General features: G+C 41.3%; 1 long non-coding RNA gene and 1 pseudogene across 1 annotated transcript in view; one reads left to right on the top strand and one right to left on the bottom strand.

Moving 5' to 3' along the window:
* Window positions 1-25,971, top strand: part of LOC118602803 — a 249,984-nt gene that overhangs the window by 31,634 nt on the left and 192,379 nt on the right. The window contains exon 7 of the long non-coding RNA XR_004950800.1: window positions 5,331-5,498. This is a non-coding gene — a long non-coding RNA (uncharacterized LOC118602803). The remainder of the gene's footprint in view (window positions 1-5,330; window positions 5,499-25,971) is intronic.
* Window positions 3,518-3,636, bottom strand: LOC118603061 (annotated as a pseudogene).

Here is a 25,971-nt window from a genome sequence, read left to right as displayed (position 1 = left end):
GTGATTGATAAATTAACTTTTGATAAGCCACTGAGAAAGTGGGATTATTCGTTACCATAGCATTATCTAGTAATAGCTGACTGATACACTAGGATGGTCAACAGGTGGGTGGGACATAGACTTAGGACCAAAATCAGAAACTACTAAAAAGTTCCAAAAGAGGAGGAACTTTCGAGATTACTAGTCTTGTCAAATGCAGTGAAGAAAATCAAGAAATATATTAATTGAGAGGGAATTTGATTTGGAGACTAGATAATACAAATGCAAATGCTAATGTAAATAGTAAAGAAATATGTAATGATAAGATATTATTATTAAAATGCTATTAAATTATAGCAAAGGAATTTGATGTTAGCTACAGAAATAGCAATGTCTGTAAACTAAAAAGACAAATACCAAATCAGGGAGATAAAGAAGAAAGCAGCTATTAAAAAATGATACTATCCAGATGAGAGACTTTTGGAAGAATTCCTCTTTTCTTAGATAAATAGCTTTGTTGATCTCAAGTCTTTGTGCTGAGCTTTGAAAAGGTAGGATATCTTGATCCCAGAATGGCCCAAAGCTGACTCTGGCTGCTTTATCACAGAATGGAGTATTGAAACCTCACTCTTAATAAATAACCATGTCATGCGGAGTCTTTCTCATTCATGGGGCAGTGGGGGCGAGAGAGGGACATAGACAGGTCGTCCAGAATTCAAGCACTATCTCTCTGATTGATTGCAAACTGCTCACTGAAAGAGTGGTGGAAAGGCCTAAAGGGCGGGGAACCAGGCTTTCTCTTTCTGATAACGCAAGAGGATAAAATGTGTTCTGCCAAATGTCTTCATATCTCCTTTTAGCAAAAAAAAAAAAGAAAAAGAAAAAAAAGAAAAAAGTTTCACAGTTTATATCACCACTTTATCACATTTCTTTAAATAACTGAAGCCTTGGGGTTGGACTACATTAATCTCTATTGTGTAAGGCAAGAGTGAGTCCTCATCAACATCTGAGAGGCTGAAAGTATTACCGTTAGGGGTGATTTGAACTTTAATGTCGCCCCAAGGCGGGCGGGGGCGGGGGTGGGGGGGTGGGGTGGGGATAATGGGTGCAGAAGTGTAATTAACATTTTTCCTCAATTCTTCCTCAGTGGCGCAGAGAGCTGTAACAACCCTGGGAAGTGGGAATGTCTGCATTATATTTGGGCTGTGATGAGTGGTTCTAAAGGCATTCTTAGGTGATTGGCAAGTGAGGTCATTTTGATTGACACTTGGCTGCTATTTAACTCTGCCTAGTGTACATGTGCTTACCCAGAATTCTACTACCATTGGGCTGTTCTCTGGGCAATTTCTAGGCTGGGCCCTTATTCCTTTGTTCCCTTGTCACTCATGTCTATCTAGCTACCTAACAGTCTGCAACCCCACCGAGTGACACAGCAGAACGTGATTCTAGGGCAAAGAGAGAACCGAAGGAGAAGGGAAGCAGGAGGCACACAGTAGCTGCCCAGGCATTTAAAAGAAGGCAGGTGGGCCAGGGTGCCTTCTGCTATTCTCACAGGCACCCCTGATGCCATAGGGAAGAGGGCTGCAGACTCTGGAATGTATGCACACTACAGTATGAGCAAATGTCCAGAATCACATCTGTTGGGAGACTGTTTTGTGTGTGTGCGCGCGCGCGCGTGTGTGTATGTCATTGTGCACATCGCAACATGACCTACCTTTTTAACTTTAAATCACTGATTTCTCTCTAATCTGAGGGACTTTTCCACTTAGGAACACATTTTTAATCACTTTCCAAGAGTTACTAAAAAAGACAAAGAATAGTACAACAACGTGTGTTGTCAATAAGTAACAAATCTCAACTAGGCCATGATTGTAAAGAGTTAAATTTCAAATCTCTGCAAATGCCTATGCACCTGCTCCTGGGACCACATTCAGAGAAATTGTTTAGTAACATTAACCAACAATACTAGCTGACATTTCTTGATAGCCGTGTGTTCTTCCTAATCTCTTATCTCACTCTTCATGATAATAAAATTTCCATTCTCTTACATGAAGAAATGAAGGCTCATAGAATTGAAATAACCACAGATGGTCCCCAAACTCTTAAGGACAGAGTTTGGAGTCAGGCAGATCTCTGCTGGAGTTTCAGCCTTGCTGCATACTAGCAAAGGCATTTAAGCTTTCAGTGCCTCAGTTTTCTCCTGTGTAAAATGGGTATAACAATGCTTGCCTAAAGGGGCACATAGTACACAGGGCTCTGTAGGTGGAAGCAAGCAAGGCCATGGGAGCATTACTGTAATAGATAATTGCCCCCTTCTAAGCAGACACTGTGCTCTTGGCATAGTGCCAGCTCCTGGGCGTCTGCACCAAACACACTTGTCTTTTTGATCACGCCCCTGCTGAGGTGATTCCTATCCAATCAGAAAGGCAAGAGCTTTCTGTATTTATTCCATGCACCTGGATGAGCTGATTTGCCAGCTGCCTGCAGTTTGGGGAGTTTCCCCTTTTGCAGCCAATTACTTCCTTAATTACTCACTTCTCCATTACTGTGGGCCAGGTATTTGTGGTTCTGGAAACTTCTCCTCTCTGATTATCTTTTCAGCTGAAGAGGTGCTTCTGTTTTCAGTTCTTTGGAAGTTCTCAATACTGGCTACTTATCAGCATCAACAGATGGGTGAGCAACTAATATGTTTCTTTGACAGTTCCACTTTTGGGGATTCTGACTCAGCAGGACCCAGAATTTGTATTTTGAGAATCCTTGTTCATTGATTTGCATGCATAGTCTGATTGAGAACCCCTGGGTGAGGAATCTGGTCAAAGGAGAATCAAGTGTTTTTATCTATCAGGTGCCCTCTTTAGTGTGACTATCAGATGACCTTTTTAGTACCACAAGTCATGGCTGGACAAAGTTGTTTGAATGGCGTTGAACCCCATGTCAGTCATGAAGTGATAAACTTTCAACTATGTTAGACCACTGAATCCTCTCTGCCACCTATTGAGGTAGGCAATATTGTCCCCACTGCAAAAACTAAGGCCCAGAGAGATGCTGTAATTTGCACAACTATTCAGCAGAGTAGGGTTCTTCCACAGGTTTCTCTGACTTTAAGTCTTTTACAGTTCATGGAGGGGAAGAACGAGGATCCATTAATTTCACTAAGGTCATGAGCTAGAATAAATTATGCCAAAAGTCATGCTAAAGACATTACAATGAGGATTTGTTTTTCGATTAGAGGTGACATTCAATATTATTTTATATCAGTTTCAGGTACACAGCATAGTGGTTAGAGATTTATACAATTTATGAAGTAATCCCCCAATTAGTTTAGTACCCACCTGGCACTACACATAGTTATAATATTATTGACTATATTCCTTATGCTGTACTTCACATCTCCGTGACTATTTTTAACTACCAATTTATATTTCTTTTTTAACATTTTTAAAATTAATTTTTTTTTTTTTTTAGGCGAGGCAACCTTTGGTTGACCTCACAGATTCCAAGGACCTTGTCAGCTTACAATCTTATTTTTTATTGTTTATGCCTACTGAACTTGGTCTTCCTAGGTGGTCTCCCATCCAAGTACTAACCAGGCCCAATCCTGCTTAGCTTCCAAGATCAGACAGGATCAAGCTTGTTCAGGGTGGCATGGCCATAGACCTAATTTATATTTCTTAATTCCTTCACCTTTTTTATCCAGTCCTCCAACCCCCTCCCATCTGGTAATCATCAGTTTGTTCTCTGTGAGTCTCTTTCTGTTTTGTTTATTTTGTTTTTTGGATTACACATATAAGTGAGATTATATAGTTTTTGTCTTTTTCTGTATTACTTATTTCACTTAGTATAATGCCTTCTCAGTCCCTCTATGTTGTCATAATGGTAAGAGTTTATTTTTTAATGGCTGAGTTATATTCCACTATATATATATCCAATCGTCTATTGATGGGCATTTAGGTTGCTTCCATATCTTGGCTGTTGTTAATAGTGCTGCCATAAACAAAGGGGTGCATATATCTTTTCAAATTAGTGTTTTCAATTTCTTCAGATAAATACCCAGAAGTGGAATTTACTGGGTCATAGGGTAGCTCTAGACAGTCCATTCAATAAATGATGTTGGAAAAACTGGACAATTACATACAAAAAAAAAAAAATGAAACTGGATCACTTTTGACACCATATATAATAAACTCAAAATGGATTAAAGATTTAATTGTAAGCCCCCAACTGATAAAACTTCTAGAAGAAAACATAGGCAGTAAACTTTCTGTCATTACTCTTAGTAATATTTTTTTCTGATACACTTCTTCAGGCAAGGGAAATAAAAGAAAAAATAAATGGGACTACATCAAGCTAAAAAGTTTTTCACAGTAAACCATCAACAAAATGAAAAGAAAATCTACCAAATGGGAGAAGATATTTGCCAGTGATACATCTGATAAGGGGTTGATATCCAAAATTTATAATAAGAACTCATGACTCAACAGCGAGGATGTTTTGATAGGTCCAGACCAATGCTAAGGAAGTCTGGATAGGCTTTATGGAAGAGATGATTTTTGGAATGAGCTTTGAAAGGACACCATTTCGATTGGAGAAGGCGTGGGTGTATGCTACATGGGAGATGAGGAGAAAGAGTATTTTAAAAAGCCCTATGCCCCCAGGAATACTGTTTTTGGTAAGAGGAATGAAAGAATGCAGAGAACTCTTGAGAAGGTGTCAGGGAATTGGCTTGCCTTTGGCAATCATTAAAAATCCCCCCTTGAAACAGGAAACCCTTAAAAGTATTCAAGTAACTGCTCAGCATTCTCCAGTTGACAAGCTTATGAAAATGGCATCTCCCACAGTCATTTGACTATTAGAGCACAAAAATGCTTAATTAAAAAGAATTATTGAATTGAATTTACCTCTGTTGATATGCAGAAGGGTTTCTTCCCTTACATTTATTAAAGTACTAGTTGCATGACAAGATGTAATTAAAAGCTAATATTAAACTCTTTAAGAGAATCAGCTCAATCACAGGAAAAATCTAACCTATGTCTTGAATATGTATATATTGCAGTCTTCAGCAAGTTGAGGGCCATTTCTGCCTTGCATAAGTTAGGAGATTTTCTAAAGCAAGGTGGTACAATATAATGTCCAAGATTTCCATACTGAAGTATCTCAGAGTATTCATTCACTTATTCATTCAGCGAGCATTTCTGACTGTGTGCTATGTGTTCCAGGTGCTATGTGTTGGAGGAGGTCATTGAGAGGACATGACTGCTGGTTGACCCAGCAGCTAACCCCAGGCAATTAGAGGTTCCTCACCCCTTCTTCCATTTTTTTTGAAATGTACATTTCACCCACTATCCCCACAGCTGGAGTTGTTTTAAGGGTGCAGCCTTGAGAGAGTAATGTGTTATTGGAACCATCTGGAGTGAATATGTGATTGAACCCAGTTAAGACCTCTACATAAACTCTTTAAGACTCCGGCGGGCGGTGCGGAGATCTACTCACTTCTCGGCCACCAAGGACAAGCCATCTATGTAAGTTTCCTTGATTGTTAAACCTTGCCACCTACCATTCTGAAGTCACCTTACCCTCCATGTGCTGGGGCTAGTTTATGAACTAACAACGGGTGAGCTATTTGTTCTAGGAGACCAGAGAAATGGGTCTTAGAAAAGAGGTGTTCTTGGGGGAAATCCCAGGTTGGTCATTGACCTCTCTGTGAGGCAGGATGGTCTGTATGTTAGATGCCTGTGGACCACTGTCTGAGGGTGGGGGTGCCCTGAATAATGCCAGCTGGTGTCACGTGTTTCTCTGAGACACTGCAAATAGAGAACTGTGGCAAAAAGGAAAGCCAATGACTGAGCTGGCCTCTGCTGTGGTCAATTTGGCTGGTCACTGATGCCCAACTAGAAGCTAAAGTTTAAGTGAAGAAAGTTGGAAGAAGAACTGAGGTTGGAGAAGGGTGTGTGTATGTCCACTACTCTGCTAGCTCCAGGGCTGGCAGGCAAGGTGGGAGAGCAGGATAATTAGCTGGAAGCCTGAGTGTGCTGTTTTGCAAAGCTAGGAGGTGAAACTGCTGTGGATTAAGGTCAGAGTGCTCGTGACAAAGCCTGATTGGGATGCTAAGAGATGGGATCTCTGGGACAGTGAGGAGAAAAAGAAGGCTGCCTCCATTAGGGGATTAGAGAAATCACTTTCATGTATGGATATCAGTGAGAGTAAGGTGTTGTTGAGACCATCTGGACAATATACGTGACTGAACCTAGTTAAAGCGTCTATATTAAATTTTAAGATTCTGGTGGGCAGATGTGAGATCTACTTGTTTTGCGGTTGCCAAAGACGAACCTGTATATAGGTTCTTTTGCTTATTAAATCTGCCGCCGGCCAACCTGGTATACGCTGCCTTTTTCTTCAGTCTCTTCTTGCCTTCTGTGTATGAGGGTCACTTTATGAATGAACACTGTTGAGGAGAAGAAAGAAACAATCCTTCCCTGCTTTCAGTGAACGAGAAGGCAGGAAAGTAAACAGATTTGTAAAGCAGTGTGTTTTTTGCTACAGTAGAGCTGTGTTTCCAGGCTAAGGTGCATAGAGAAGGGGGTTTAGTTGGGTAGGAGCCTTTCGAAGGACTGGTGTAATTTAGCTCAGCAGAAAAACATGGCTATGTGGAGTGCAGAGCACCAGCACCAAAAGAAAGTATGATGAAGTCATGCAACAATGACAATAATCGCAATAACAACAACAAAACAAGGCTCGGTGTGAAGGCAGGTTCGAACTTTGAGGGCGGTAAGGCGGGTGGTAAAATAAGACTGGAAATGGGAGACAGAGGTCATGCTATAAAGAGCTTAGTTTGCCAGGTTTGCAAGCCTGGATTTCATCCTCGAAGTAACGGGGACTTAGTGAAGATTCAGGGTTGGACACAGCATTGCTTTTTGTTTTTTAGCAAAAAACTAATTTACTGGCTTCTATAGTTGATAAAAACATAGGGGCGACTAAGGAATCAGATTAGGGGTGAGGACCAAGGATTTGAAACTCCCAGGACTCTCCATTATTTATCTGCTCATCTCTCCTTCTTGAATATTGACCTTAGCCTCGCCTATTGCGTACAGCCTTCTCCATGTGGCAGAAGACACAAGAAGGTGTTTAATTTTTCAGCATCTATGTCACAGTTCTAAGGAAGGACTCTGGTTAGCCTTGGTTGGACCAATCAGTGTTTGCCAGGGATACTTGACCGCCCTGAGGATGGATAGGAGAGCAGCATGATCAGAGGCAGGGAGGAGAGAAGCTATGAACCCTGAATTGATGAAGTGACAGAGAGAATGGTGAGGAGGGGTAGAGTCAAAAATACGAAGGAGGCAGAATTCAGAGAGCATTGGGCATTGCCTGAAGGGGAAGGGAGAGAATGGGAGTGAGGAGTGCATGATGTGGCCTCAGTTTCCTACTTGATCATCTGGGGGTATAGTCATACTGCTTACTGGGGTACAGGAGGGAAGCAGTTTATCATGGGAAAGAGGAAATTTAGTCTATTTTACTTCCCATGGTTATTTAAATCTTTACTCTGAATTTTTTCAAAGGCAATAATTGTCACCTTTGATTTAAGAACTCATTCAGTGAAAATTAAACTTCATTTATATTATCCCAAATGGATGAGATGTAGATCTTCATTAGCAGGTGAACAGATGTAATAACCTTTGAATAATTAGGCTGGGAAAGGTGATTGAATAAATTCAAAGAGAGAAAAGGTGTGTAATCTCAATAAGAGGTTTCAGAAAAGTTTGAGGATTGCCCACTAAGGTCAGTAGGGCCCAAAATAAAACTATTTAAAAAAAAAAAAAAGTAGATCTCTTGACAGGTGTGTGAATTTGCATTAAAACCAAAAAGTAGATCTCTTGACAGGTGTGTGAATTTTGTGTTTGTAAGTATATTAAATGTAATAAAACGACACTTTACTTTGCTTATAAAATGGACATAGTTCAGACCTTTCACTAACTTAAACTGTCCCCTCTAGTGTTGTGTTAGTAGGATTCATAGGACTTTGACTTGAAACACAGAAAAACAGTATTTGTCACGCATATTATCTTTGCACACATCCTTCCTGTCTCAGGTGCCCTTCCCCATATTCCCTGCTGGACAAATTTTAACTTACCCTTGAAGACTTCCCCTGGACAAAATTACTCACTGTTTTTTTCTGCTCTTCTATTTTGCTCGTACCTCTACCAAGTATAGCTTAGTGGTTAAGAGCATGGCCTTAGGCTTGGCTTGTGCTCGAGTTCACTTCTGTGAAATGTTAGGCAAGTTATTTAACCTCTCTGAGTTTTCTTACTGTGCAAAGGGTTAATAGTGCCTCATAAGTTATTGTGAAGACTAATATAATACACGTGAAGTGCTTAGCACAGTGTCTGGCACATAGCAAATGTTTAGTAAATGAATAAGTGAATGAAATAACTAACGTGCATAAAAATATGACCTACTATAAAAGGCGCCTACCTTTTGGTTTGTTAAATTACTGGGTTGTGATTATTTGACAGTGGAAATCCTGACAGATTAATGTCTTTACATTTATAGAGTAGTTTGAAGTGTCAAGGGGGATGTTATTTCTCAGTGTGATTTTTTTTTTTTCTTCTTAGTATCATGATCTTTCACTTTACAGATGAAGAAAGACCAAGAATACTTCATGGATTGGGCTGATCTGAATTCAGGAGTCCCATTTCTCTACCTTCAGGGTGTGCTCACTGTTGGCCTAGCTCCCGCTCTGCTTCCCCCTCTGCTCCCCCGCCCTCTCTAGATTAAAAGCCTGTGGCATTTCTCTTCTCACTGCTGCATGGACAAAAGGCATCTTCAGTGAGCCAGAATGGGGTTATCACATGGGAGAAAACAGTCTTGACAAAGTCGTTTGAGTCTCTGAGGCCTATTCCCTTGAACTCTTTAGTTAGATGATGAATACTTTTTTTTTTTTCACACCATAATGTGGTTTAAATTGGAATTTTTGATTCAAGATTCATTGTCTTGAATAAATTGTTCACCACCCTATAAGTTAGATATTATTCCTCTCTTCTTTTTAGATGTGAAAACCGGGCTTGAGAGATCACATGTACAAGGATACACAGCTATTAAGTAGCAAAGCTGGGTTTTAAATTCATGTCTGCCAGATTCAAAAGCCCTTACTTCCTTGAGTGCTTCTGTTGGCATGTGGCCCTGATACCTGCTCGTGGCCTTGATCTTCTTGAATGCCAGTCCTTGCTGATAGGGGGTGTTGTCATTTTCCTGGGCACCTTGTTACCCTGTCCTCACAGTATCAATGATATCTTCATACATAGTATCAAGATTGTTTCTTTGTATATTCAGCTCCCACTTCTGTCTAATTCAAATTTATTTATAGACTTTTCTATATAAACTCTTTCATTCTCCCTTTTTAAGTAACTCAGGGACTGTGAAGAGCCTCCTCTCCAGGCTGCCTCTGATCTGTGCTGTGATGGATCCATTAATCTCCCAGACTGTGTGAGGGAGAATGTGACTGCCCCAGATGGTATTTCTTAAGAGAGAGTAGAGACGGCTAGAAGACATGACTGGCAGTGGCTGCTCAGGGAAGGCAGGTGAGGTCTAGGAGGAAAAGAAAGGTGGCGGCTTTATTTAATTAGTTCATTGGTTTATTATATCAAGAGTGAATATACAATGGCCCTTGATAATTCAAGAGATGAGAGTGTTGATACCAACCACGAGAAATTCTAGGAGCAGGAAAGAAGGGATTGAAGACATGGCAGGTATATCTGCCTACATGTTTGTTTTATATTCTCTTTTCTCTTTCCATATTAAAGACTATAAATTATAAAAGTAGCCTTTAGGATTTTAACGGTTTTATTCATAAGATAGTTTTTTAAATTATTAAATATGAGCTAGAATTCTATCCTCAATTTATATCTTAAGGGATTCTGCATCTCTATATACCTGCATTTTAAAGAGTGTATGATCATTTTGAATGAGGTCTCTTTATTTCAACAAACATGCTTTTAAGGCTTCTCTCTCCCTTCTCTGAACTAACTCCTACTCCACCTTGGTCTCATGTCCTTCAGGAAGTTTTAACTTCTTGGCAACAGTATCTTTACTTTCTGTTGCTTACCACTAGATTTTTTTGTTCAACATTGTCTTTCTGGCTAAGTTGCAAGTACTATGCAATGCCTAAAACAGTATCTTGCACATTTGTGTTTGACAAACATGTTGAAAGAAGCAACGGGCTTAATGTGTATCATGTCATCAGTCACTCAGATAGCATTGGGCTGGTCAGGAAGAGATAAGAAGTGGCCTCCCATTTGCTTCATCCTGGTAATTACCATGCAAGCCAGCCCTGTACTGAGCCGCTGTTTCTGTGGAAACTCATCTTATTCCTCAGAACTCTGGGGACAGGAAAAAAGGCGGTGAACCACTGGATTCTTTTCTAGTGCCTATCCTATTGTATTAGGATCGTATATTTTAATATCTGCTCCCTATGTTGAACTAAGAGCTACTTAGAGTTGAGGGTAATGTATTCATTGCTTGGCACATGTATTAGCACCTAGTCATAATAGAAATTGCTGATATTTGAGTGTAGACTATGTGCTGCATAGGAGTTTAAAGGCAATTGGGTGTCCTTGTCTTGGGGAAGCAATGAGCACCTAATACGTAGTGGTGGTGGTGGAGTTACAGTCTCAGGTTACATGAGGTCAGTTTATCATAGTGGTTAAGAGCAAGCATAGTGAAGGAAGAAGGACTGGTTTAGCACAATGCCTAACAGACAGTAAGTGCTCAATCCATGACAGCTGTTCATTGTCACCATATGAGAGTATTTTGGGTGTTCAGAGAAAATGCTGCATAACCACAAAGATCAGGATACTAGAGTTATACGTTCTCATGCAACTGAAGTCCTGTAGAGGCAGAAACCCAACCGGAAGTGTCCGGTTCCGTCTCAGCTAACTGCTCATCTCTCTCAACCCAAAAGGGAACTGCTACACCTGTGGGAATATTTGGTCCCTAGAGAACGATGAGCTTTATCTGGCATAGAGGAGAACAGCCCCCTATACTGCTTGTGGCCATTTCTGTGAAGAAGTTATGTCTCTTTCCATTTCTCTTATCCATTAACCCACACAGGGCTCTCTCTGACTAATTGAATTCTCTAGAAGGCTGCCTTCTGTGATTAGGCATCCTGCAGCCTGAGCTGAGAGGAAGAAGGGAACAGGCAGAGAGGCAAACGTCTTGGTGAGTGCAATTCAATCTGCTGCTAAATTTAATCAGTGCGTTTCTGGTTTCTGTTCTCATTCAACCACCTGCAGTGATATGTTTAAAATGCTCCCAACACATCAGCAAGGTGGGCAGTGTGCCAAGACCAAGGCTGCCCATTTTTCTTCATTTTTACATAAAACCCTAGTGAATATATGGTAGTATTTTTCCTTTCTCTCTACGTCTGCAATGCCAAATTGCTGAAGAAGACAGGACTATAGTATCTGTTCCAAATGTGGTCTCCAAAATAGGTTTTAACAACATCGATCCCTCCCCGCTACCTCCACTTCCTAATTTGACTCTGTCCAGAAGAAATTGATAGGTCCTGGCACTCTTAGTTTTGAAGCCCTCATCTCACATAACAAACACATTAATCCATCTAAATTTTGCATAATATAAAATCAAAATGTCATAGGAAGTCGTAGCTAAGTCAGAGATATGTCGATATAAAATTCAAAGTAATATGCACTTAATTATAAGTTTTCTTTTCATATTTTTTAGCCGATATATTTTCTTTGTCAGGTCTCACACTTCTTATTTAGGTGTCTGAAAAGCCCATAGGTCCTCGGTCCTGTCCCCACACATGGCCAAACTGGGGGTTAAAGAGATTGAGGTCTTTTATTGTCTGTCCACCATTTTGAACTTTCCTGAAGTAGAAGAAAAGAATGCTGTGTGTAATGGCTCAAATCACAGGCTTTGGCATCAAGCAGGTCCGAGTCTGTCTGCTCAGAGCATGAGTTTCTGAGATCAGAGCCTCACTTTCTGCCTTGTTAAAATTTGGATGACGATCATGCCTTCTCACTACTGTTGTTTGAATAGCAGCTGTGGAGGCTTTGCAGTGCGACAACTTGGCGAGGATGAACTACACTTCCCAGAACTCCCTCTCCTGTATGTTTCTGGTTAAAGTGGTCCCCAACAGGTTCCAGTGGGAGACTGGCGAAGTGCAAGGGAGGCTGTAGTCGCTTAGTAGCTCATACTCATTGTCACTTATCTGTTAGCTCACCTGGTTGTTGGGAGGTTGTGACCAGGACTGCAATACCTGTAATTTCTGCTAGATCCTCTTCCGGCTTCTCTGGTTCCTGGGCCAGGTGGGTTTGTTTAGCTCTAGGACAAGGCCCTGGATATTTCAGGATACTGACTACCAATATCAGAAACAAAAACCTGACACGAAGTCAGTCTATCCTCATAGGTTCCAGCTCGTTCTTACTCTCCCCCACTTTACATCCATTTTCCCTTCCTGACTGCCTCTCCTAAGGACTTCCTACTCTAGCGTCAGATGTGAAGACAATCAGCTTCCATGATTGTATCAGGTCAAATCTCTGTATAAATCCCTTTACAGGGTTTCTAGTTCTCTGATTGAGCCCCACCTGAAATAGGACCTACGCTTTATTGTTTGAATGGGATAAGTCTTGTAGAGTGCATAGTAAAGGGCCTGGACTATCTTAAGTGTTTGATAAACATTTCTATTACGATCCCAAAGATAGACATTATTTGACAACACAAATCTTAAGTCCAGCACCTAACACAGAGTTTGGCACATAGCAGATGCTCCATACAAACTTGTTGAATATTTTTCATCACCAGAGAAAGAAACAGGACTATATGTGGTAATACATGGGAGTTGAGGGGGAGGTGATGGAATCAACTGAGTAATAGGACATCTATATATAAAAACAGCATTTTAGAGGAATGCAATGTATCATTTAATATTTATAGAATGATCACCTAGGGCAGCATCATGTACTCTGAATTTAAACAGTTACTAAGAGTGTTCCTTGGAACCAGTTTGCATGAACAGTTAGATTGATACCTAATAAGTGTGTTCATGTAAAAATAGATGTTTTTCTATGTTACTTGACAATAAAACTATTCTCATATGGTTTTGCATATTATAAGTTTTTCTTCTTCCCCTCTCTCTGATCTGGCTTCCTCTGTGTCCTAAGTGGGGGTTCCTTTTTTCTCTGTGGCCCTCTTGACATCAGTAAGTTTCACTTTATTCTTTTAGCCATCTTATAGCCATCTTATTGTGGCCAGTCCCTGGCTCTTGCTTCAGCCTAAACTGCACCACTGTCCAAAGCTTAACTCCAATTGTTCTCATTGTTTAGTGCTACATAATAAACCACTCCAAACAACAACAATCATTTATTTTGTCAGGAATCTGCGAGGTGGTCAGAGCTCAGCAAAGACACCTAATCTTTGTTCCATGACATCTGGAGCCTCAGGAGGGTAATTTGAAAAACGGGGCCTGGAATGATAGAGGGCTGGCTAGGCATCATTCTCCTCTTGTAGCCTCTCCACATAGTCTCCCTAGAAGGGTGACTTCAGAATAGCTAGACATCTTATAAAGCTGCTCAGGACTTGAACAATGTTCTAAGAGGTTAGAGTAGAGGCTGCAAGGTTTCTCATAACCCAGCCTGTTAAGCCAGATCATCACTTATACTACATTCTATTGATCAAGCTCATCACTATGCTCAGCCTAGGTTCAAGTGGAACCTGTCTCTCAATGGAGGAAATACAAAGAGTCCGTGGTCCTCTCTATTAAGCCAGTTTTTGACTCCTTTCCTCCCATAGGTCACTCTTGTACTTCCTTGTGCTTATTCGTTGAGATCTCAGTTCCTTTGACACTTCATTTTCTTCCTCTCCTAGCTTTACAATCTCTCTCTACCTTGCAGCTACTACTTTACTACTTCCTGGTCTTCCTTTCCTCACTCTCTCTGTCCTTATCTCTCTAGCTTTCTGTCACCATCTCTTACCATAGTCTCAGCCATGGAGCAATCCAATCAATAGTCATCTCTACTCCACCACCAGCTATAGTGAGCGCCAAGAAAACTCATGCATTGGTTCTCTGTGGGCTCTAAGACTCCCCTCCTCCCCAGAACTACTTCTCAGCCCTACGTGCTCCATAATTCTGTCTTCCCTCTCGATAGGGGCAACATCAGACCTTCCCACTCACTCTTCTGCCACCAATCCTTTCCCCATCTCACCATCTCACATCTTCACTGTCAGCAGATAACCTTGTTCTGTACTTCACAGAGAAAAACAGACGCTCTCTCAACTTTCTACACCCTCCTTCCCTAAGACATACACATCTGAATCTGGACCCCTGTGGTGCTTTTTGGACTCTCAGTAGAAGCGAGGAGGGTGGTCCCTTCTGTCTAAGGCTACCCCTCCCTCCGTGCTCTGCTCCACCTCCTATTGCCTCCTTAGGAAATTCCCTTTATTACTAATTCTTTATCTTTCCTGTATTTTCAGTGTCTCATTTTAATGGCTCTTCCTTATTATCAAATAGGAATACCAGTAACAGAAGCAGCTAATATTTATTGTTTACAATGGGTCAGATGCTAAGCACTTGACATCTTGTAACTTATTTAATACGCACAACTCTATATAGTTAGTATTGTTATCTCCATCTTACAGATGAGCCAGATGGGATCCTGAGAGGTTACGGAGTGTACCCAAGGTCACACAGCTTCTCTGTGGAGCTAGGACTTGAATGCAGAGTCTGGCTCTAGAACCTGAGCTATATGTACTTTGCTACATGCTGCTTCGCCGCAGAGGCAGATGTTCAAGAAGAAAAAAAAAAAGTCCCAAATACTTTATTGCTACCTTTTGCTGCTGCCTCATCTTTCTCTTTCACAGACAAATTTCTTGGGAAAATTGACTTTACAAAATATCTCCACTTCCTCACTTCATCTTCAACTGCTCCCACCAGGCACCTACAACCCCCAAATTTTGATTTCAGCCCTGTTTTCCCTGTGCCACAAGATGTCTCTGACCACTGCTTATTCAGTTCCCTCCTCCCTAGAGTTTCTCATGGTTTTTCTCCCATACCTCTGAGGCCATTCTTCAGTCACCTTTGCCAGCTTGTCTTCCTCTGCCTCGGTCTTCTAATCGTTCTTGTTCCTCAGGCTTCCAGCTGTGCCCAAGTCTCCTTACCCCTCGCTATCTCCCTGGGTAAGTTCATCTGTTCTCAGTGCCTCCTGTATACAAACTCTATGCTGATTACTCTCAAACGCATATTCTGGCTCCAACTCTGCCTGAGTGCCAGCTCCATTCATGAAATTGCTGACTGGAGATTTAGTTGCCTACTAGTCTGAGTCACCCTCTTGGAGGGGTTGGTGAGTCAAGGTGGTGACAAAATTTTGGGGAAGCCGGAAAGGAGCCGTGGCGATGCTGGATCAATAAGTGAGTTGGTAGGACCTGGAAAACGGTTTAGGGTGTCTATATAAACCTGCACATGGCCTGTGCTCGAAGAAATAATGTCTTATGTAATATCAAGGAACAGGATCAATATGAGCTCTGTAGAAGCTCCAGATATGTACAAAACAATGCTGGCCCTTTCCCACTACAGACTTGCTTTCTTCTTGTTTCCTTTGAACCAGCGAGTGGTTTCATAATCTACCCAATAATTCAAGTTAAGTTCTTGATCATTTGCTCTTTTTGCTTCCTACATCGAATTAGTCCATAGATCCTGTTGATTGTACTTCCTAATTATATTTTTAACTCAAGCTTCTTATCACTTTTACTTCCTTAAGTCAGGCCTTTATCATTGCCTGTCTGTCCTTTCAAAAACTTCTTGACCAATCTCTCAGCAGTTGTCTGGCTGTTTTTCTAGAATGACTAATGTAAAATGCAACTGTGGTCATATCACTTTGTCTTTTTGAAATCCTTCAGCTACTCCCATTGTCTACTGAATACAATCCAAATTCCTTAGTACGGTTTGTAAGGCTCTCAGTTACCTGGTTCCTGACTTCTCTCTTCAGCACTACCCTTTCCGATACTGTGCTTATACCCAAACCTGAACTCAGCGGGATGCTGCAATCTCCCAGCATTCACGCTCTCTCCTGCTGTTTCTTTTGAATGAGACATCCATGTGGTTTCTTATCCTGGTTAACTTCTCCGGCCTCCACTCCAGGTCACCTTCTGGAGGGCATTCTGTATTAAATTGTCCTCTTCTGTGCATCCAAAGGACCCTGTACTGTGGGAGAAGATATCTTCCTTTATGGGACTATAATTTCCTGTAGGGCAGAGACTGGGTTGAATTTGTCTGTATCTATCTACAACTGGCACAAAGTCTGTTCGGTTAACTTTCTTTATCCCTTAAACTCTGTTTAGGCATCCTTGCCTCTGGGGCTTTTCTGTTCCCAGGTAAAATTAAGTTTTCTATGTTACTTCTGAATACTATATTTGCTAATATCAGTTGAGTATTTACCTGTGTTTTCAGCTATGTGATAACTGCTTTACTGCTGACAACACCCCTAAGAAGTAGTGACTATTACTTGCATTTTCTAGGGGTTTGAGGTACTGTGGTAGGTGCAGGAAATATGACATAAATAAAATTGATAGGGCCTCTGCCTTTTTGAAGTTAATAGTATGGTAGGAGGGGTAGACATTAAACTAAAAATTTCATAAACAATACTAAACTTATATTTCTTGAACTTGTTAATCAAGAGTTGTTCCATGTGTATTCTGTGTTCCTTTTACTTAATGCTTATCACATCCCAGGAAGTGGCGTTGTTACCCACATTTACAGAAGATGAAGCCAAAGCTTTGTGATGCTCGTTGACTTGCCCAAGGTCCTACAGCTGGTCGAGGGGTCAGGTGCTAGGGTTTGAATCTGCAGTCACATGACTCCAGGCTCTATGCTCCTAAGGAATGGTAAGACACACTCAGTATCAGAAGGGACTTGGCTTAAAAGCCAGGGTGAGTGTGGAAGGAAGGTTTCCCAGAGGAGGTGACAAGTGAGCTGAGACTTGAAAGACAAGATGAGGGAAAAGAGTTTTAGGAAAAGAGAACAGGATCCTATGGTTTACATGTATGTCCCTCCTCCTAGACTAGAATTGTGTTTCATTCATTTTTGTATTACCACTATTAAGTGCTGTGTGTGCATATATATGCACATGACTATGCTTGTATATATGTGTATCTATATGTTTGCATCTCTAATACTACTGTAGATAGCACATGTTAGATGCTCAAACAATGCTTGAAACACACAAAAATACATTTGTGGCTTCAATAAGCCTATCATTGGATTACTTACACATACAACCATACGAGTAGAATAAACATAATGTATTTGAAAAGATCACAACAAAACAGGAAGTGATTTAGATTTATTTAATGTCCTCAGGCCACAAAGGTGGAGAGGCAGAACCTAAAATCAGGTCTCTGTGTTCAGTCCACCTTTGTGATATTTCTATCACAGTGGCTCACCTTCTGGTTACTTCCCTTATTCTTCCAGGACCTTAGAAACAACTATGGTTATAGGAGGCTGAACCTGCATGTGGCAATAGAATCTCAAAGACAAACCATATCTCACTAGCAAAGAACCTAGTTCATTTGGGAGCCATTTGCACTGCGCTAATATCAGGCAACTTTTTTCAAATCTTGAAGTCTGGGTTTTCTCCATTATAAACCAGCAGGTGTCACAATTTACCCAAGAAGAACACAATCGGGGCAGGCAGCTGCTGATACATACACCCCAGGAATTCTACCTGAAGGACAATGCAATCCTCCCGTTGTCCTTCATCTATCTGGTCAACCACCTGGCAATCCACTGCCCCTCTGTGCTGAGGGGTTATGGCAGGAGACAGTCTTCCAAAGCCTTTGTAATTCAATCCCCCTTTTTTTTGTCTGGGACCTTGCGGAGCTTCTGCCCTACTCTCAATCTGTATAGTCCTTCCGATCTTTTCAGCCTGTATTCCCTAGATCCCTTTTCTTGACACCTCATGGGAAGCCCCTGAGTCACCTTGGTTCTCCAGCTCTTTCCTTTTCATGATCACCACAACCAAAATCAAGATCTGATGGCTGCTCTGCAGCTACCCAATACAGCTTCGTGCTTTATTGATTATAAAAACTACTGCATTTTCCAAGGGCTTCTTCGAGTAGCCATGTTTTCCTGTCTTTTTACTGCTAAATGGGGCAACTATGTTTGTACCACATGATTCTCTTTGCTCTCTTGGCTGTGCCTGGCTGCATCTGGCAGCAACTAGCAATTAAAGGATGGACGCAATTCTGGTTGAAAGGGAAGGGAAGGGAAGTGAATGAGGGAAGGCAGGAATGGAGGGTGGATAGTTGGGGATAGAACAGGCATGATTAATGTGGGGTATAACCAATTGACTTAACTGGCATTGACTAGGATTCTGACAACAGTGTGCAGGTGGGTGCGGGAAGAAGAAACAGATTATAGAGGCCTTGAAAGTCAGCCTGGATTTTTATTCTGGGCCAAATCCTACCCTAAATATGAATAACTCAATGCTATAGATTAGGACTTTATATTTTGCTGAGAAGACGTGGGGTATGAGGGGCTGAGAACAGAACCAATTAATGAGTACCAGTGACATTTGTAGCAGTTTATACACATCACTTACATCAGGAATTCATTTGGTAGCAAGAAACAACGTTCAACTTGTAGTGGTTTAAACAAAGAAGCGCTCTCCCCCGCCCCACCTTCCCGTGTCACATCATGAGAAATCTGGAATTTGATGGCTTCAGTACTCATTGATTCAATGCCTTAATGATGTCAGGGCTGATGACCAAGAGATACTCTTGGTTGCAGAATGGCTCCTGCAGCTCCAGATATCACATTTTTGTTCAAGGCAGGAAGACAGGAAGAGGGGAGTCAGCTTCATCTATCCCTTTCATTAGTAAAGCAGAAACATTTTTAGAACCCCTGTCAGATTTCTGCTTATAGCCCACTGTCTAGAACTGTTACCAGACCAGATCACCCTTTATTGAAAGATAGACTGGGCACGTAAATATTAAGTTTTCCAGCTTCTAACATGGAAGGTGCCCAGCAATAGTACAATGGAGAGTGACAATCTACAGTGTCCGCCACGATTGCTTTATTCAATTCTTGCACTAAAACTGCAGATATTAACATCGTTTCCACATACAAAGGAGAAAATTAAAGTTTCATAAGGAAAACATATTGGTCAAAATGACACAGCCTGTATCCGGGAAGAGTTAGAATTTAAATCCGGGTCATTCAAATGCCAAAACCCTAGCCCTTCCTGTGAGCTCTGGCAGGCTCAGCTGGACATCTCCACATTGTCTGTGTGATACTCTGCTGGCCCAAAAAGCAGACTCCTAAAAAAATCCTGTATGATAGAAGTGTAAGAAAGGAAATTCTGGAACCTCATAAAACTACTTGATTTTCTAAGGAGACTGCGTTTCCTGTGGTGTTGCTGTGCGGAGGCAGTGGATAGAGGAGGTGTGGAGAAGGAAAAGAAGGAAATTAAATCCTAACTCTTTGTTCTAACTGGTACCTAAAGAGAGTTGGACATGCAGTTCCAGGAGGGGTAGTTTTATATGAAGAGAGAATAAAGAGACCCGGAAATTTGATCTGTTAGGCTGGAGAAATTGCTCTATGAAAACTACTGCCGGATACTCAGGGTCTCCGCTGTTTCTGGAATGGGCAGCTGACAAGCCCCAGTTCGTGGGGGAGCAAATGTAGGAAATAAAAGGCTTAGTGAAGTTTGAATGACATTTCCTATGGAGCTGGAAATGACAAGTAGTGATTTCCTATCAATCATACCTTGGGCGACTATTTTAAAAGTTAATTGTCCCTATTGACAATAAAAGGGTAGGGGGGAGAACACTTCTGGGTGAGAATTTTTGCCATTATCTAACCACATGTGGCTGTTTGGAAGAATTTAGAAATGGAAATATCAGATCCTGAGTAGGATGTGGGGAGGAGGGAAGTTTGGCTCAAGGTCACTTGATGTTCCTGGCTTGGGGAGAGAAGTTCTTGGAGAATCCGTTTCTCTAGGCTGGCAGTGAAACAAAGCAGCTCTTGGACCTCGGCTGGCACCTGAACAGCCACTCTGGCCAAAGCAGTCCCAGTCAGCTTGGGTTTTCGAGAGAATGTCAAGGAATGATTTCTTTTTCCTTTAGCTGACAGATCTTGGGATGCATTCAATCCTCCTTCCTGTCAGTGGCATTAGATGTTACCAGGTCCAGGCCCTCTGTCCTAATATTGTTTCAATAGTAGTGTTGGATGAGTACTTTTGGGCTAAGGCAATGGCAGGAAAAGTGAATTTCAGAAGAATGATACTGAAGGGGAGCACAATTTGCAATCCTTAAGAAAGAGCAGATACAGGAGAAGCTCTGAAAATGGAATAGAAGTTACTCTTTTGTAAGAGACGTTCACATTTATGAGGGAAATCTCCATTCGTAAAGATATCTATCTCAGTGCCAAGAAGAAGAGAACTAAGCTTCTAGAAACTTATCAATGGAGAAGGAAGGGACTAAAATCTGCTTAACAATCTTGCCCTCGTTTACTGTGCTTTGCCTGATAACCTCCCCAAATTGTCCCCCATCCAATCTTTCTAGTGTCCTTAGATGGAGGTGTTATTTAAGGTGGTGGCTTGGGTCCTTTCTGGCAATTACTGTTTTCCTGGGTATCTCCCACGTATACAGGAAGTATATATGTTATTCGACTTCTGTTTTTCTCTTGTGAATCCATCTTTAACTATGGGGTAGGGAGGAGTATTTGGAGGGTGGTGGTGGTGGTGGTGGATCTCATCCAAGAACCTAGAAGGGTAGAGGAAAATGACTTTTTCTCACCCACAATATTAAACGAGAATGCAAGTTAGAGAAACACCCCATGAACTTCTTACATTTTAAGCCTTCGTCCTTCCCAGTTGGCTCATCTTATATCCTGCCAATCTTCTAGAAATGTTTCATGCTTCTGGGCGCTTGCTTTTTCTTCTGCCTGGAGTACTAGCCTCATTCTCTTCCTGGCAAACACATTTGTGACAACTCAAAAGTTGCGCCTTGAGGAAGCCTTCTCTAACTCCTCTTCCTGTGACCACAGCACAACTGTGATACTTCTCATGGGGTAGAGCAGTGGTTCTCTAACATTTCACTCACAGCATTTCCTGGGGGCTTATTTAAAGTACAATTTTCTAAAAAGTATATGTAAATAAATAAAATACAGATTCCTGGGCTCCAACCCCATTGCTTCTGACTCAGCATATCTAGGAGGAGACCTAGGAATTTGCATTTTAAGGAGGAACTCATGAAATGCTGCATCATCTGATCATACTTTGGAGAACTCTGTAGTAGAATAATTGTTTTAATGAGTCTATTTTCCCTGCAATTATACTAGCTTCTCTGGGCACAGTGTCTCTGGTGCTGAGCACAATGCCTGGCACGCAGTACTCCCTCACTATTCTAGGGAGTCAGGGAAAAAGATTATCATTTTGTTATACTGACTCTCATTTTACTGATAAAGAAATGGGGCCCATGGACACAGCTGACACTCAAACCTAGGCTTGAGTCTGAGAGTTGTGGAATGAGACCTACATTCCACACAAAAGAAAAATCATAAAATATAAACACTTGAGGGGATGCTGGGATCTTATTTTTTCTGTTCTGTTTATGCTTTTTTTCAGGTTTTAGGCTAGATTGTCTCTGGGCTATTTTCACTCCCCATCCCCTTTGGTATGTGGCGGATATATTTTGGGACTCTGCTAAGGTCACTCTCCTTTCTTTGGAGGTGCCTCCACAAACCCTGCTGCCACCATAGAGTCCAGAAGGGATAGAATGATGTTTGTAGAGAGGGCTTCAGTTCTGGGCCATAATTGACCCTGACCTGAATATCAGAACTTGCACCAAGAGGCCCAGGTGTTTTGAGATGGTTATAGGGGCGGGGGAGCCGTAAAGTTATGTTGCACCTAGAGTCTGACAATGCGGAACTCATGAGGAATGAGTGGCAGGGGAGAAAGGGAACAAACACCTATGGAAGGGGTACCGTTTCTACATACTAATTCCAAATTAGTTAATTTCTCACATAAATTCGATTAGAAGTTTTATTACCGCTACTTTACAGACATGAAACAGGCTTAGTGGGTAGCTTGCTAACTTTGCTCAGGGGATAGAGCTGGAATTTAAATGCCAGCCTGTGTGACTTTAAACACTATGTCAGACTGTCCCAGTTACTCTTGTTGCTAATAAGTCAATACAAAATTTAGTAGCTTAAAGTATTCCTTATTCTTAGATCTGATGAACCAGTTGCTGTCGACGGTGCTAATATAACTAATATATTCTTTCACTGGAAACTTAATTTATATAAATAAAGATCAGTAAAAGAGAATGTCTTGTCCCCAACAGAACTAATTTTCTAAAAAAAAAAAAAAAAAGTTTTTTATCCTAGCTGACTTCCAGGAGGGACTATGGTCAGCATTGAGATTTGAATCATTATTCTAATTAGAAGCTAGCTGCAAGCCAGTTTCCTATGGTCTCTCTGGACTGTAGTGCTTCTTATATTTCAGTGTACATATGAATCACCTAGGGATCTTGTTAAAATGTAGATTTTTGATTCAATGGGTCCTAGGTAAAGCCTCAGATCCTGCATTTCTAATGAGCTCCCAGGTGATGTTCATCTGCTGGTTTACCAACAACACTTTCTTATTTCCATGGATTCTGTGGGTCAGGAATTCCAGAAAAGGCACAGTGGGAATGCCTTTTCTCACCCTTAATGGAGAGAGATGACTTTATGGCTGGGACTGGATTCCTATGAAAGCACTTTCACTTCCATGTCTAATAGTTGATGTTGGTCATCAGCTAGGACCTTAGCTGGCACTGTCAATCTGAATACCTATATGTAGCCTCTCTATGTGACCCGGATGTTCCAACAGCGTGGTGGCCTCAAGGAAGCTGAACTTCTTACATTGTGTCCCAGGGCTTCAAAAGTAAACATTCCAGTGAACAAGGAAGTAGCCATATCACCTTTTCTGACGGAGCCTCAGAAGTCTCAAAACCTTCATTCTACCATTCCGTTGGTTATAGATAAGTCACAAAATTACCCAGTTTCAAGGGGAGGGGACAAAGATCCCACCTCTGATGGCAGGATTATCAAAAGACCTGTAGCCATTTAAAAAATTTTTTCCTATAGTTGATTGGATATCTGTGGGGTATACTTTGATGGAAGATAGTAGGTCATTTGCATCAAGTTTCTTCTGCTTCCCACTGTTGTCCAGGACCAGCTGTATTTGGTAGTAAAGCAGCAGGTGGGACCACAGGCCAGCTCACATCTGAGGCTGACTTGTTCACCCACCGGCTTGTCAGCATCTTTGTAAGGCTTTGCCAAAGTATGTCGTTCCGAGCTCTGGTATGCATTAACAGAAACTTACTGGATCCAAAGCAAGGCAATTCGATCTGGTTTGGGAGTGAGATGATCCACGAATGTAGAGGGTGAAAGGAGGTGGTGGTCAAAGTTTGTGTCTGCCACACAATTTCGAACTGAGCATATTCTGAATTACAAAGGGTCTGAAATGTTCTGACACAGCAGCCATGAGGAATTGCAGCAGAGGCAAAATGATCTGTCTGAAACAGACTTGACTCAGATGCTATGCTCTGGCAGGACGCCCATCTCCTCTGTTGGTGGAGGTGATTTCCCTGCATACAGTTGCTCTAGTCATCGAAGAAGCAGCAAGAAGGTACTGGGAACTTTGAAGTGAGTGTGGAGAAAATGCTTGCTGAGATAATGATGAATCACAGCTTTAGATTTCAGGTTCATGAAGATCTTGGCACAGATACAGGCAGCAGTGATGTCCATAGTCTTAGCTCAGGATGAAACTGGATGAGGTCCCAGACTCTATCCTGGATCCTTTTTAATCACACTTTCTCTCTTCAGGATGTGAAGTATTGATTGGTCTGTTTTCTTCAAGTAACAAACACCATGCTTATCCACATAATCATCCTTAGAAAGTTCAGAAAGTGCTTGGAAACTTTTTTTTTTTTTTTTTGCCATGGGGAAAGCAGCCTAAAAATCTGATGGTTAATTCTAATTTGTGCTTCTGTAGATAAGAGGTTATATAATAGGCTCAGTGTTTCTCTTTCTTTGGACTCAGGTGCTCTCTTCCATTTTTTGGGGGATGTATTAGAGGTCCTAGACTTTCTGATTGGGACTAGGAGACCCAGTGGGTTATTACATAAGACTGAAAGGCCGAGATGATATGTAGCGTCCTTTATCACAGCATGCTGCCAGCCTCCTTGCCACGAGGAGGGAAAGTGAGAATGTGCATGGATGAACATAGATTCCTGCCCACTCACCATGGATTTGATTTCAGTTCGTTTAATTCAAGGTCATCAGATCTCTCCCTATGCTCTCCCATCCCATCCCAACTCAGCCCATCTCTTTCTATCCCATCTGTCTCTTTCTGTTTTGCAAGTTCCATTTCATTTACGTGAATATGATTCTATTCTGCTTACTGAACTCTTGTATTTCTTATGGACAAAACTGCTAGCCATCTCAGGGCACACGAAGGTTAGTAAATCACAAGCTGACCCTTACAAAAATGATTTAGGAGATTTATCATTCTATCCCCAATTTTACCCACTCCAAATCCCTCTTGTTGCTCTTCCTGATCTTCTTGGAGGCACCCCTCTACTTCTCTTCATTTGAGACACTGCAAAGAGGAAGGAGCATCAGGAAAAAGGCTGGCATTTCGGGCTCTGACTAGTTCTTATGTCTCTGATGCTCTAGAGTGTGTCCAGTACAGGACACATAGTCCTCACTCTATACATCTTTGTTAATTGACATCTATGTTGATCGAACAAACAACAACCTATGTGGTGTCGAACAAGACATTTCCCCTCTCTGGGTCTCAGTTTCTCATTCCTGCAGAATAGGTGGTTTGAGTAGGTCAGTGGATTTCAGACTTTGGTAGGGATTCTAGTTCAGGAGTTTGGTTCCAATGGGGTCAGATTCTGAGAGTCAGGATTGCACAGTGGCTGAAGAGCTTATGATGAGCCCCAGAAAGGAGAGCAAAATACTAAATAGTTTGGGGAGATTTTCTTGGAGAGTATTGTTTATGAGTGAGTATTGCCTAAGAAGAAGTAGAGGCCATATCAAATACTTGATTTATAGTACATTATTTTGAATAAATGAATGAAAAATAATTATTCTTGATCAATGATAATTGTACACCAAAATTTTTAAATTTCTCAGGTATTATTAAATTTCAGGTAAGCAAGCTAAGATTGTTGAGACTAACATTAGTTTAAAAAAATTTTTTTCCATGGGTCTTAGGATAAATTAGCTCTACTTCAGTAGCTGCAGAGAGCAAGGAGAAGTTTCTGCTGGTTGTACTATTAGGGGTTTTACCAAAAAGCTTCCATCTTCAAGGGTAACGCGAGGACTAGAAACGGATTCTTTCCTAGCCCAAGAGCTACAGAAGAGAGGTGGGTAGTTGGCACATCTCCCTTTATTTTTCAGATCCAACAAAAAGACCTCTTCCCCTTTTATTGACCAGTAAATTTAATTGGGAATCTACTATGTACCAGGAAGTGCTGGTGAATAAGAAAGATGGAGACTGGCCTCAGTCATAATTAGTATGTATTAATATTTATTACATGAGGTGCACTAAGTACTTTGCATGTATTAACTCATAATCCTTACAGCCTTGGAAAGGAGGTGCTATCATCATCTCAATTTTAAAGATATGAAAATAGAGGCATTGAGAAATACTTGCCCAAGCTTTCACAGCTATTAAACAGGGTAGATGGGGGCGTTGCTGGAACTTGAATCTAGAATTTGTGGCTTTCTCAAGTGCCCAAGCCCTAAACACCTATGCTATACCACACCAGACTATACATGCATATATTCTAGCAAGCCTGCTGAGAGCCTTTCATTGAGTGTACAATCCAGTTAAAACACATGGGTAGGTTAGAGAGAATTAAAATTGGCTATCAAGCATCCGAATAATTTTTAAACCACTTTGCAGGGCTAAATTTTTTTCCTTCTGAGCCTTT

Source organism: Rousettus aegyptiacus, unplaced genomic scaffold, assembly GCF_014176215.1.
Source record: "Rousettus aegyptiacus isolate mRouAeg1 unplaced genomic scaffold, mRouAeg1.p scaffold_m13_p_5, whole genome shotgun sequence".
Lineage (NCBI taxonomy): Eukaryota > Metazoa > Chordata > Mammalia > Chiroptera > Pteropodidae > Rousettus > Rousettus aegyptiacus.
This window is presented reverse-complemented; position numbering and strand designations above follow the sequence as displayed.